This window comes from Phalangium opilio, unplaced genomic scaffold, assembly GCF_054372755.1.
Source record: "Phalangium opilio isolate 3A_F unplaced genomic scaffold, DU_Popi_V2 ptg000209l_1, whole genome shotgun sequence".
In the NCBI taxonomy this organism is placed as follows: Eukaryota; Metazoa; Arthropoda; class Arachnida; order Opiliones; family Phalangiidae; genus Phalangium; species Phalangium opilio.
Window position 1 is genome coordinate 12043668 of NW_028324217.1, and position 13847 is coordinate 12057514.

Below are 13847 nucleotides of genomic sequence, written 5' to 3' on the forward strand. Positions count from 1 at the left end.
TTTTACGTTACATCTGAGACCCCACAACACCTCTTCCGGGTGGGCTCGAACCACCAACCTTTCGGTTAACAGCTGAACGCGCTAACCATTGCGTCACGGAAGCCCAAAAATTAAATGTTCGTCAGGAATTGTGGAAAAACTTTGGCTTTTTACGTTACATCTGAGACCCCACAACACCTCTTCCGGGTGGGCTCGAACCACCAACCTTTCGGTTATCAGCCGAACGCGCTAACCATTGAGCCACGGAAGCTCGGAACTTAAATGGTTGTAAGGTATTGTGGAAAAGTTATGACTTTTCACGCTACATCTGAGACCCCACAACACCTCTTCCGGGTGGACTCGAACCACCAACCTTTCGGTTAACAGCTGAACGCGCTAACTATTGCGCCACGGAAGCCCAAAAATTAAATGTTCGTCAGGTATTCTGGAAAAACTTTGACTTTTTACGTTACATCTGAGACCCCACAACACCTCTCCAGGGTGGGCTCGAACCACCAACCTTTCGGTTAACAGCTGAACGCGCTAACCATCGCGTCACGGAAGCCCAAAAATTAAATGTTCGTCAGGAATTGTGGAAAAACTTTGGCTTTTTACGTTACATCTGAGACCCCACAACAGCTCTCCCGGGTCGGCTCGAACCACCAACCTTTCAGTTAACAGCCGAACGCGCTTACCATTGCGCCACGGAAGCCCAAAAATTAAATGGTCGTCAGGTATTGTGGAAAAACTCTGACTTTTTACGTCACGTCTGAGACCTCACAACACTGCTCCCGGTTGGGCTCGAACCACCAACCTTTCAATTAACAGCCGAACGCGCTAACCATTGAGCCACGGAAGCTCGGAAATTAAATGTTTGTCAGGTATTGTGGAAAAGTTATGACTTTTCACGCTACATCTGAGACTACACAACACCTCTCCCGGGTGGGCTCGAACCACCAACCTTTCGGTTAACAGGCGAACGCGCTAACCATTGAGCCACGGAGGCTCGGAACTTAAATGGTTGTCAGGTATTGTGGAAAAGTTATGACTTTTCACGCTACATCTGAGACCCCACAACACCTCTCCCGGGTGGGCTCGAACCACCAACCTTTCGGTTAACAGCTGAACGCGCTAACTATTGCGCCACGGAAGCCCAAAAATTAAATGTTCGTCAGGTATTCTGGAAAAACTTTGGCTTTTTACGTTACATCTGAGACCCCACAACAGCTCTCCCGGGTCGGCTCGAACCACCAACCTTTCAGTTAACAGCCGAACGCGCTTACCATTGCGCCACGGAAGCCCAAAAATTAAATGGTCGTCAGGTATTGTGGAAAAACTCTGACTTTTTACGTCACGTCTGAGACCTCACAACACTGCTCCCGGGTGGGCTCGAACCACCAACCTTTCAATTAACAGCCGAACGCGCTAACCATTGAGCCACGGAAGCTCGGAAATTAAATGTTTGTCAGGTATTGTGGAAAAGTTATGACTTTTCACGCTACATCTGAGACTACACAACACCTCTCCCGGGTGGGCTCGAACCACCAACCTTTCGGTTAACAGGCGAACGCGCTAACCATTGAGCCACGGAGGCTCGGAACTTAAATGGTTGTCAGGTATTGTGGAAAAGTTATGACTTTTCACGCTACATCTGAGACCCCACAACACCTCTCCCGGGTGGGCTCGAACCACCAACCTTTCGGTTAACAGCCGAACGCGCTAACCACTGCGCCACAGAAGCCCAAAAATTAAATGGTCGTCAGGTATTGCGGAAAAACTCTGACTTTTTACGTCACACCTGAGACCTCACAACACTGCTCCCGGGTGGGCTCGAACCACCAACCTTTTGAATAACAGCTGAGCGCGCTAACCATTGCGCCAAGGAAGCTCAGAAATTAAATGGTTGTCAGGTATTGTGGAAAAGTTATGACTTTTCACGCTACATCTGAGACCACACAACACCTCTCCCTGGTGGGCTCGAACCACCAACCTTTCGGGTAACAGCCGAACGCGCTAACCATTGAGCCACGGAGGCTCGGAACTTAAATGGTTGTCAGGTAGTGTGGAAAAGTTATGACTTTTCACGCTACATCTGAGACCCCACAACACCTCTCCCGGGTGGGCTCGAACCACCAACCTTTCGGTTAACAGCCGAACGCGCTAACCACTGCGCCACAGAAGCCCAAAAATTAAATGGTCGTCAGGTATTGCGGAAAAACTCTGACTTTTTACGTCACACCTGAGACCCCACAACACCTCTCCCGGGTGGGCTCGAACCACCAACCTTTCGGTTAACAGCCGAACGCGCTAACCACTGCGCCACAGAAGCCCAAAAATTAAATGGTCGTCAGGTATTGTGGAAAAACTCTGACTTTTTACGTCACGTCTGAGACCTTACAACACTGCTCCCGGGTGGGCTCGAACCACCAACCTTTAAATTAACAGCCGAACGCGCTAACCATTGAGCCACGGAAGCTCGGAAATTAAATGTTTGTCAGGTATTGTGGAAAAGTTATGACTTTTCACGCTACATCTGAGACCCCACAACACCTCTCCTGGGTGGGCCCGAACCACCAACCTTTCGGTTAACAGCCGAACGCGCTAACCATTGCGCAACGGAAGCCCAAAAATTAAATGGTCGTCAGGTATTGTGGAAAAACTCCGACTTTTTACGTCACATCTGAGACATCACAACACTGCTCCCGGGTGGGCTCGAACCACCAACCTTTTGAATAACAGCTGAGCGCGCTAACCATTGCGCCACGGAAGCTCAGAAATTAAATGGTTGTCAGGTATTGTGGAAAAGTTATGACTTTTCACGCTACATCTGATACTACACAACACCTCTCCCGGGTGGGCTCGAACCACCAACCTTTCGGTTAACAGGCGAACGCGCTAACCATTGAGCCACGGAGCCTCGGAACTTAAATGGTTGTCAGGTATTGTGGAAAAGTTATGACTTTTCACGCTACATCTGAGACCCCACAACACCTCTCCCGGGTGGGCTCGAACCACCAACCTTTCGGTTAACAGCCGAACGCGCTAACCACTGCGTCACGGAAGCCCAAAAATTAAATGTTCGTCAGGAATTGTTGAAAAACTTTGGCTTTTTACGTTACATCTGAGACCCCACAACACCTCTCCCGGGTGGGCTCGAACCACCAACCTTTCGGTTAACAGCCGAACGCGCTAACCACTGCGCCACGGAAGCCCAAAAATTAAATGGTCGTCAGGTATTGTGGAAAAACTCTGACTTTTTACGTCACGTCTGAGATCTCACAACACTGCTTACGGGTGGGCTCGAACCACCAACCTTTCAATTAACAGCCGAACGCGCTAACCATTGAGCCACGGAAGCTCGGAAATTAAATGTTTGTCAGGTATTGTGGAAAAGTTATGACTTTTCACGCTACATCTGAGACCCCACAAAACCTCTCCTGGGTGGGCCCGAACCACCAACCTTTCGGTTAACAGCCGAACGCGCTAACCATTGCGCAACGGAATCCCAAAAATTAAATGGTCGTCAGGTATTGTGGAAAAACTCCGACTTTTTACGTCACATCTGAGACATCACAACACTGCTCCCGGGTGAGCTCGAACCACCAACCTTTTGAATAACAGCTGAGCGCGCTAACCATTGCGCCACGGAAGCTCAGAAATTAAATGGTTGTCAGGTATTGTGGAAAAGTTATGACTTTTCACGCTACATCTGAGACTACACAACACCTCTCCCGGGTGGGCCCGAACCACCAACCTTTCGGTTAACAGGCGAACGCGCTAACCATTGAGCCACGGAGGCTCGGAACTTAAATGGTTGTCAGGTATTGTGGAAAAGTTATGACTTTTCACGCTACATCTGAGACCCCACAACACCTCTCCCGGGTGGGCTCGAACCACCAACCTTTCGGTTAACAGCCGAACGCGCTAACCACTGCGCCACAGAAGCCCAAAAATTAAATGGTCGTCAGGTATTGCGGAAAAACTCTGACTTTTTACGTCACACCTGAGACCTCACAACACTGCTCCCGGGTGGGCTCGAACCACCAACCTTTTGAATAACAGCTGAGCGCGCTAACCATTGCGCCAAGGAAGCTCAGAAATTAAACGGTTGTCAGGTATTGTGGAAAAGTTATGACTTTTCACGCTACATCTGAGACCCCACAACACCTCTCCTGGGTGGGCTCGAACCACCAACCTTTTGGTTAACAGCCAAACGCGATAACCACTGCGCCACGGAAGCTCGGAACTTAAATGGTTGTCAGGTATTGTGGAAAAGTTATGACTTTTCACGCTACATCTGAGACCCCACAACACCTCTTCCGGGTGGGCTCGAACCACCAACCTTTCGGTTAACAGCTGAACGCGCTAACCATTGCGTCACGGAAGCCCAAAAATTAAATGGTCGTCAGGTATTGTGGAAAAACTCTGACCTTTTACGTCACATCTGAGACCTCACAACACTGCTCCCAGGTGGGCTCGAACCACCAACCTTTTGAATAACAGCTGAGCGCGCTAACCATTGCGCCAAGGAAGCTCAGAAATTAAATGGTTGTCAGGTATTGTGGAAAAGTTATGACTTTTCACGCTACATCTGAGACCACACAACACCTCTCCCGGGTGGGCTCGAACCACCAACCTTTCGGTTATCAGCCGAACGCGCTAACCATTGAGCCACGGAAGCTCGGAACTTAAATGGTTGTCAGGTATTGTGGAAAAGTTATGACTTTTCACGCTACATCTGAGACCCCACAACACCTCTCCCGGGTGGGCTCGAACCACCAACCTTTCAATTAACAGCCGAACGCGCTAACCATTGAGCCACGGAAGCTCGGAACTTAAATGGTTGTAAGGTATTGTGGAAAAGTTATGACTTTTCACGCTACATCTGAGACCCCACAACACCTCTCCCGGGTGGGCTCGAACCACCAACCTTTCGGTTAACAGCCGAACGCGTTAACCACTGCGCCACAGAAGCCCAAAAATTAAATGGTCGTCAGGTATTGCGGAAAAACTCTGACTTTTTACGTCACACCTGAGACCCCACAACACCTCTCCCGGGTGGGCTCGAACCACCAACCTTTCGGTTAACAGCCGAACGCGCTAACCACTGCGCCACAGAAGCCCAAAAATTAAATGGTCGTCAGGTATTGTGGAAAAACTCTGACTTTTTACGTCACGTCTGAGACCTTACAACACTGCTCCCGGGTGGGCTCGAACCACCAACCTTTAAATTAACAGCCGAACGCGCTAACCATTGAGCCACGGAAGCTCGGAAATTAAATGTTTGTCAGGTATTGTGGAAAAGTTATGACTTTTCACGCTACATCTGAGACCCCACAACACCTCTCCTGGGTGGGCCCGAACCACCAACCTTTCGGTTAACAGCCGAACGCGCTAACCATTGCGCAACGGAAGCCCAAAAATTAAATGGTCGTCAGGTATTGTGGAAAAACTCCGACTTTTTACGTCACATCTGAGACATCACAACACTACTCCCGGGTGGGCTCGAACCACCAACCTTTTGAATAACAGCTGAGCGCGCTAACCATTGCGCCACGGAAGCTCAGAAATTAAATGGTTGTCAGGTATTGTGGAAAAGTTATGACTTTTCACGCTACATCTGATACTACACAACACCTCTCCCGGGTGGGCTCGAACCACCAACCTTTCGGTTAACAGGCGAACGCGCTAACCATTGAGCCACGGAGGCTCGGAACTTAAATGGTTGTCAGGTATTGTGGAAAAGTTATGACTTTTCACGCTACATCTGAGACCCCACAACACCTCTCCCGGGTGGGCTCGAACCACCAACCTTTCGGTTAACAGCCGAACGCGCTAACCACTGCGCCACAGAAGCCCAAAAATTAAATGGTCGTCAGGTATTGCGGAAAAACTCTGACTTTTTACGTCACACCTGAGACCTCACAACACTGCTCCCGGGTGGGCTCGAACCACCAACCTTTTGAATAACAGCTGAGCGCGCTAACCATTGCGCCAAGGAAGCTCAGAAATTAAATGGTTGTCAGGTATTGTGGAAAATTTATGACTTTTCACGCTACATCTGAGACCCCACAACACCTCTCCTGGGTGGGCTCGAACCACCAACCTTTTGGTTAACAGCCAAACGCGCTAACCACTGCGCCACGGAAGCTCGGAACTTAAATGGTTGTCAGGTATTGTGGAAAAGTTATGACTTTTCACGCTACATCTGAGACCCCACAACACCTCTTCCGGGTGGGCTCGAACCACCAACCTTTCGGTTAACAGCTGAACGCGCTAACCATTGCGTCACGGAAGCCCAAAAATTAAATGTTCGTCAGGAATTGTTGAAAAACTTTGGCTTTTTACGTTACATCTGAGACCCCACAACACCTCTCCCGGGTGGGCTCGAACCACCAACCTTTCGGTTAACAGCCGAACGCGCTAACCACTGCGCCACGGAAGCCCAAAAATTAAATGGTCGTCAGGTATTGTGGAAAAACTCTGACTTTTTACGTCACGTCTGAGATCTCAAGACACTGCTCCCGGGTGGGCTCGAACCACCAACCTTTCAATTAACAGCCGAACGCGCTAACCATTGAGCCACGGAAGCTCGGAAATTAAATGTTTGTCAGGTATTGTGGAAAAGTTATGACTTTTCACGCTACATCTGAGACCCCACAAAACCTCTCCTGGGTGGGCCCGAACCACCAACCTTTCGGTTAACAGCCGAACGCGCTAACCATTGCGCAACGGAAGCCCAAAAATTAAATGGTCGTCAGGTATTGTGGAAAAACTCCGACTTTTTACGTCACATCTGAGACATCACAACACTGCTCCCGGGTGGGCTCGAACCACCAACCTTTTGAATAACAGCTGAGCGCGCTAACCATTGCGCCACGGAAGCTCAGAAATTAAATGGTTGTCAGGTATTGTGGAAAAGTTATGACTTTTCACGCTACATCTGAGACTACACAACACCTCTCCCGGGTGGGCCCGAACCACCAACCTTTCGGTTAACAGGCGAACGCGCTAACCATTGAGCCACGGAGGCTCGGAACTTAAATGGTTGTCAGGTATTGTGGAAAAGTTATGACTTTTCACGCTACATCTGAGACCCCACAACACCTCTCCCGGGTGGGCTCGAACCACCAACCTTTCGGTTAACAGCCGAACGCGCTAACCACTGCGCCACAGAAGCCCAAAAATTAAATGGTCGTCAGGTATTGCGGAAAAACTCTGACTTTTTACGTCACACCTGAGACCTCACAACACTGCTCCCGGGTGGGCTCGAACCACCAACCTTTTGAATAACAGCTGAGCGCGCTAACCATTGCGCCAAGGAAGCTCAGAAATTAAACGGTTGTCAGGTATTGTGGAAAAGTTATGACTTTTCACGCTACATCTGAGACCCCACAACACCTCTCCTGGGTGGGCTCGAACCACCAACCTTTTGGTTAACAGCCAAACGCGCTAACCATTGCGCAACGGAAGCCCAAAAATTAAATGGTCGTCAGGTATTGTGGAAAAACTCCGACTTTTTACGTCACATCTGAGACATCACAACACTGCTCCCGGGTGGGCTCGAACCACCAACCTTTTGAATAACAGCTGAGCGCGCTAACCATTGCGCCACGGAAGCTCAGAAATTAAATGGTTGTCAGGTATTGTGGAAAAGTTATGACTTTTCACGCTACATCTGAGACTACACAACACCTCTCCCGGGTGGGCCCGAACCACCAACCTTTCGGTTAACAGGCGAACGCGCTAACCATTGAGCCACGGAGGCTCGGAACTTAAATGGTTGTCAGGTATTGTGGAAAAGTTATGACTTTTCACGCTACATCTGAGACCCCACAACACCTCTCCCGGGTGGGCTCGAACCACCAACCTTTCGGTTAACAGCCGAACGCGCTAACCACTGCGCCACAGAAGCCCAAAAATTAAATGGTCGTCAGGTATTGCGGAAAAACTCTGACTTTTTACGTCACACCTGAGACCTCACAACACTGCTCCCGGGTGGGCTCGAACCACCAACCTTTTGAATAACAGCTGAGCGCGCTAACCATTGCGCCAAGGAAGCTCAGAAATTAAACGGTTGTCAGGTATTGTGGAAAAGTTATGACTTTTCACGCTACATCTGAGACCCCACAACACCTCTCCTGGGTGGGCTCGAACCACCAACCTTTTGGTTAACAGCCAAACGCGCTAACCACTGCGCCACGGAAGCTCGGAACTTAAATGGTTGTCAGGTATTGTGGAAAAGTTATGACTTTTCACGCTACATCTGAGACCCCACAACACCTCTTCCGGGTGGGCTCGAACCACCAACCTTTCGGTTAACAGCTGAACGCGCTAACCATTGCGTCACGGAAGCCCAAAAATTAAATGGTCGTCAGGTATTGTGGAAAAACTCTGACCTTTTACGTCACATCTGAGACCTCACAACACTGCTCCCAGGTGGGCTCGAACCACCAACCTTTTGAATAACAGCTGAGCGCGCTAACCATTGCGCCAAGGAAGCTCAGAAATTAAATGGTTGTCAGATATTGTGGAAAAGTTATGACTTTTCACGCTACATCTGAGACCACACAACACCTCTCCCGGGTGGGCTCGAACCACCAACCTTTCGGTTATCAGCCGAACGCGCTAACCATTGAGCCACGGAAGCTCGGAACTTAAATGGTTGTCAGGTATTGTGGAAAAGTTATGACTTTTCACGCTACATCTGAGACGCCACAACACCTCTCCCGGGTGGGCTCGAACCACCAACCTTTCAATTAACAGCCGAACGCGCTAACCATTGAGCCACGGAAGCTCGGAACTTAAATGGTTGTAAGGTATTGTGGAAAAGTTATGACTTTTCACGCTACATCTGAGACCCCACAACACCTCTCCCGGGTGGGCTCGAACCACCAACCTTTCGGTTAACAGCCGAACGCGCTAACCACTGCGCCACAGAAGCCCAAAAATTAAATGGTCGTCAGGTATTGCGGAAAAACTCTGACTTTTTACGTCACACCTGAGACCCCACAACACCTCTCCCGGGTGGGCTCGAACCACCAACCTTTCGGTTAACAGCCGAACGCGCTAACCACTGCGCCACAGAAGCCCAAAAATTAAATGGTCGTCAGGTATTGTGGAAAAACTCTGACTTTTTACGTCACGTCTGAGACCTTACAACACTGCTCCCGGGTGGGCTCGAACCACCAACCTTTAAATTAACAGCCGAACGCGCTAACCATTGAGCCACGGAAGCTCGGAAATTAAATGTTTGTCAGGTATTGTGGAAAAGTTATGACTTTTCACGCTACATCTGAGACCCCACAACACCTCTCCTGGGTGGGCCCGAACCACCAACCTTTCGGTTAACAGCCGAACGCGCTAACCATTGCGCAACGGAAGCCCAAAAATTAAATGGTCGTCAGGTATTGTGGAAAAACTCCGACTTTTTACGTCACATCTGAGACATCACAACACTGCTCCCGGGTGGGCTCGAACCACCAACCTTTTGAATAACAGCTGAGCGCGCTAACCATTGCGCCACGGAAGCTCAGAAATTAAATGGTTGTCAGGTATTGTGGAAAAGTTATGACTTTTCACGCTACATCTGATACTACACAACACCTCTCCCGGGTGTGCTCGAACCACCAACCTTTCGGTTAACAGGCGAACGCGCTAACCATTGAGCCACGGAGGCTCGGAACTTAAATGGTTGTCAGGTATTGTGGAAAAGTTATGACTTTTCACGCTACATCTGAGACCCCACAACACCTCTCCCGGGTGGGCTCGAACCACCAACCTTTCGGTTAAAAGCCGAACGCGCTAACCACTGCGCCACAGAAGCCCAAAAATTAAATGGTCGTCAGGTATTGCGGAAAAACTCTGACTTTTTACGTCACACCTGAGACCTCACAACACTGCTCCCGGGTGGGCTCGAACCACCAACCTTTTGAATAACAGCTGAGCGCGCTAACCATTGCGCCAAGGAAGCTCAGAAATTAAATGGTTGTCAGGTATTGTGGAAAATTTATGACTTTTCACGCTACATCTGAGACCCCACAACACCTCTCCTGGGTGGGCTCGAACCACCAACCTTTTGGTTAACAGCCAAACGCGCTAACCACTGCGCCACGGAAGCTCGGAACTTAAATGGTTGTCAGGTATTGTGGAAAAGTTATGACTTTTCACGCTACATCTGAGACCCCACAACACCTCTTCCGGGTGGGCTCGAACCACCAACCTTTCGGTTAACAGCTGAACGCGCTAACCATTGCGTCACGGAAGCCCAAAAATTAAATGTTCGTCAGGAATTGTTGAAAAACTTTGGCTTTTTACGTTACATCTGAGACCCCACAACACCTCTCCCGGGTGGGCTCGAACCACCAACCTTTCGGTTAACAGCCGAACGCGCTAACCACTGCACCACGGAAGCCCAAAAATTAAATGGTCGTCAGGTATTGTGGAAAAACTCTGACTTTTTACGTCACGTCTGAGATCTCACAACACTGCTCCCGGGTGGGCTCGAACCACCAACCTTTCAATTAACAGCCGAACGCGCTAACCATTGAGCCACGGAAGCTCGGAAATTAAATGTTTGTCAGGTATTGTGGAAAAGTTATGACTTTTCACGCTACATCTGAGACCCCACAAAACCTCTCCTGGGTGGGCCCGAACCACCAACCTTTCGGTTAACAGGCGAACGCGCTAACCATTGAGCCACGGAGGCTCGGAACTTAAATGGTCGTCAGGTATTGTGGAAAAACTCTGACCTTTTACGTCACATCTGAGACCTCACAACACTGCTCCCGGGTGGGCTCGAACCACCAACCTTTTGAATAACAGCTGAGCGCGCTAACCATTGCGCCAAGGAAGCTCAGAAATTAAATGGTTGTCAGGTATTGTGGAAAATTTATGACTTTTCACGCTACATCTGAGACCCCACAACACCTCTCCTGGGTGGGCTCGAACCACCAACCTTTTGGTTAACAGCCAAACGCGCTAACCACTGCGCCACGGAAGCTCGGAACTTAAATGGTTGTCAGGTATTGTGGAAAAGTTATGACTTTTCACGCTACATCTGAGACCCCACAACACCTCTCCCGGGTGGGCTCGAACCACCAACCTTTCAATTAACAGCCGAACGCGCTAACCATTGAGCCACGGAAGCTCGGAACTTAAATGGTTGTAAGGTATTGTGGAAAAGTTATGACTTTTCACGCTACATCTGAGACCCCACAACACCTCTTCCGGGTGGGCTCGAACCACCAACCTTTCGGTTAACAGCTGAACGCGCTAACCATTGCGCCACGGAAGCCCAAAAATTAAATGGTCGTCAGGTATTGTGGAAAAACTCCGACTTTTTACGTCACATCTGAGACCTCACAACACTGCTCCCGGGTGGGCTCGAACCACCAACCTTTTGAATAACAGCTGAGCGCGCTAACCATTGCGCCACGGTAGCTCAGAAATTAAATGGTTGTCAGGTATTCATTCATAAAACTGTTCAAATTCAATTTTCAATAAGAAATCGATGTCACGGATTTTGTATCTTGAAGAAAAAAAACATGCGATTTTTTCGGTACAATTTTGAAAGCATTTTTTTCTGGACAAATTTTTGACCGAATTTAGCTTAAATACATATAAAATACTCATTAAAAGTGATTTGATATCGATTGATCAAAAAATAAAAATGTGCCTCGATTTTTAATAACATTTTCAAAATCGACGATTCTCGGCCAGAGAAGCACATTTTGAGTTTTTTTTCACTATTTTCAAATATAATCACTGAAACCATTATTTTTGTACTTTTTGCTTTAATTCAACAAATGTAACGATATTCATTCATAAAACTGTTCAAATTCAATTTTCAATAAGAAATCGTTGTCACGGATTTTGTATCTTGAAGAAAAAAAACATGCGATTTTTTCGGTACAATTTTGAATGCATTTTTTTCTGGACAAATTTTTGACCGAATTTAGCTTAAATACATATAAAATACTCATTAAAAGCGATTTCATCTCGATTGATAAATAAATAAAAATGTACCTCGATTTTTAATAGAATTTTCAAAATCGACGTTTCTCGGCCAGAGAAGCACATTTTGAGATTTTTTTCACTATTTTCAAATATAACCGCTAAAACCTTAGTTTTTGTACTTTTTGCTTTAATTCAAGCAAATATAACGATATTCATTCAAAAAACTGTTAAAATTCAATTTTCAATGAGAAATCGTTGTCACGGATTTTGTATCTTGAAGAAAAAAAATGCGATTTTTTCGGTACAATTTTGAATGCATTTTTTTCTGGACAAATTTTTGACCGAATTTAGCTTAAATAACTATAAAATACTCATTAAAAGTGATTTCATCTCGATTGATCAATAAATAAAAATGTACCTCGATTTTTAATAGAATTTTCAAAATCGACGTTTCTCGACCAGAGAAGCACGTTTTGAGTTTTTTTTCACTATTTTCAAATATAATCACTGAAACCAATATTTTTGTACTTTTTGCTTTAATCCAAGCAAGTATAACGATATTCATTCAAAAAACTGTTCAAACTCAATTTTCATTAAGAAATCGTCACGGATTTAGTATCTTGAAGAAAAAACATGCGATTTTTTCGGTACACTTTTGAATGCATTTTTTTCTGGACAAATTTTTGACCGAATTTAGCTTAAATACATATAAAATACTCATTAAAAGCGATTTCATCTCGATTGATCAATAAATAAAAATGTACCTCGATTTTTAATAGAATTTTCAAAATCGACGTTTCTCGGCCAGAGAAGCACATTTTGAGATTTTTTTTCACTATTTTCAAATATAACCGCTAAAACCTTAGTTTTTGTATTTTTTGCTTTAATTCAAGCAAATATAACGATTTTCATTCAAAAAACTGTTAAAATTCAATTTTACTTTAAGAAATCGTTGTCTCGGATTTTGTATCTTGAAGAAAAAAACATGCGATTTTTTCGGTACCCTTTTGAATGCATTTTTTTTCTGGACAAATTTTTGACCGAATTTGGCTTAAATACCTATAAAATACTCATTAAAAGTGATTTCATCTCGATTGATCAATAAATAAAAATGTACCTCGATTTTTAATAGAATTTTCAAAATCGACGTTTCTCGGCCAGAGAAGCACATTTTGAGTTTTTTTTTCACTATTTTCAAATATAATCACTGAAACCATTATTTTTGTACTTTTTGCTTTAATTCAACAAATGTAACGATATTCATTCATAAAACTGTTCAAATTCAATTTTCAATAAGAAATCGTTGTCACGGATTTTGTATCTTGAAGAAAAAAAATGCGATTTTTTCGGTACAATTTTGAATGCATTTTTTTCTGGACAAATTTTTGACCGAATTTAGCTTAAATAACTATAAAATACTCATTAAAAGTGATTTCATCTCGATTGATCAATAAATAAAAATGTACCTCGATTTTTAATAGAATTTTCAAAATCGACGTTTCTCGACCAGAGAAGCACGTTTTGAGTTTTTTTTCACTATTTTCAAATATAATCACTGAAACCAATATTTTTGTACTTTTTGCTTTAATCCAAGCAAGTATAACGATATTCATTCAAAAAACTGTTCAAACTCAATTTTCATTAAGAAATCGTCACGGATTTAGTATCTTGAAGAAAAAACATGCGATTTTTTCGGTACACTTTTGAATGCATTTTTTCTGGACAAATTTTTGACCGAATTTAGCTTAAATACATATAAAATACTCATTAAAAGCGATTTCATCTCGATTGATCAATAAATAAAAATGTACCTCGATTTTTAATAGAATTTTCAAAATCGACGTTTCTCGGCCAGAGAAGCACATTTTGAGATTTTTTTTCACTATTTTCAAATATAACCGCTAAAACCT

At 45.5% G+C, this 13847-nt stretch overlaps 4 non-coding genes across 4 annotated transcripts; all 4 read right to left on the reverse strand.

The window, feature by feature from the left end:
• Nucleotides 1-177: 177 nt before the first annotated feature.
• Nucleotides 178-250, reverse strand: TRNAI-GAU (transfer RNA isoleucine (anticodon GAU)). Its single transcript has one exon. It is a non-coding gene; the product is annotated as a tRNA-Ile (tRNA).
• Nucleotides 251-4587: 4337 nt separating this feature from the next.
• TRNAI-GAU (transfer RNA isoleucine (anticodon GAU)) lies at nucleotides 4588-4660 on the reverse strand. Its single transcript has one exon. It is a non-coding gene; the product is annotated as a tRNA-Ile (tRNA).
• A 3896-nt stretch (nucleotides 4661-8556) lies between these two features.
• On the reverse strand, nucleotides 8557-8629 carry TRNAI-GAU (transfer RNA isoleucine (anticodon GAU)). The gene has a single exon. It is a non-coding gene; the product is annotated as a tRNA-Ile (tRNA).
• A 1103-nt stretch (nucleotides 8630-9732) lies between these two features.
• TRNAK-UUU (transfer RNA lysine (anticodon UUU)) lies at nucleotides 9733-9805 on the reverse strand. Its single transcript has one exon. It is a non-coding gene; the product is annotated as a tRNA-Lys (tRNA).
• Nucleotides 9806-13847: the final 4042 nt, after the last annotated feature.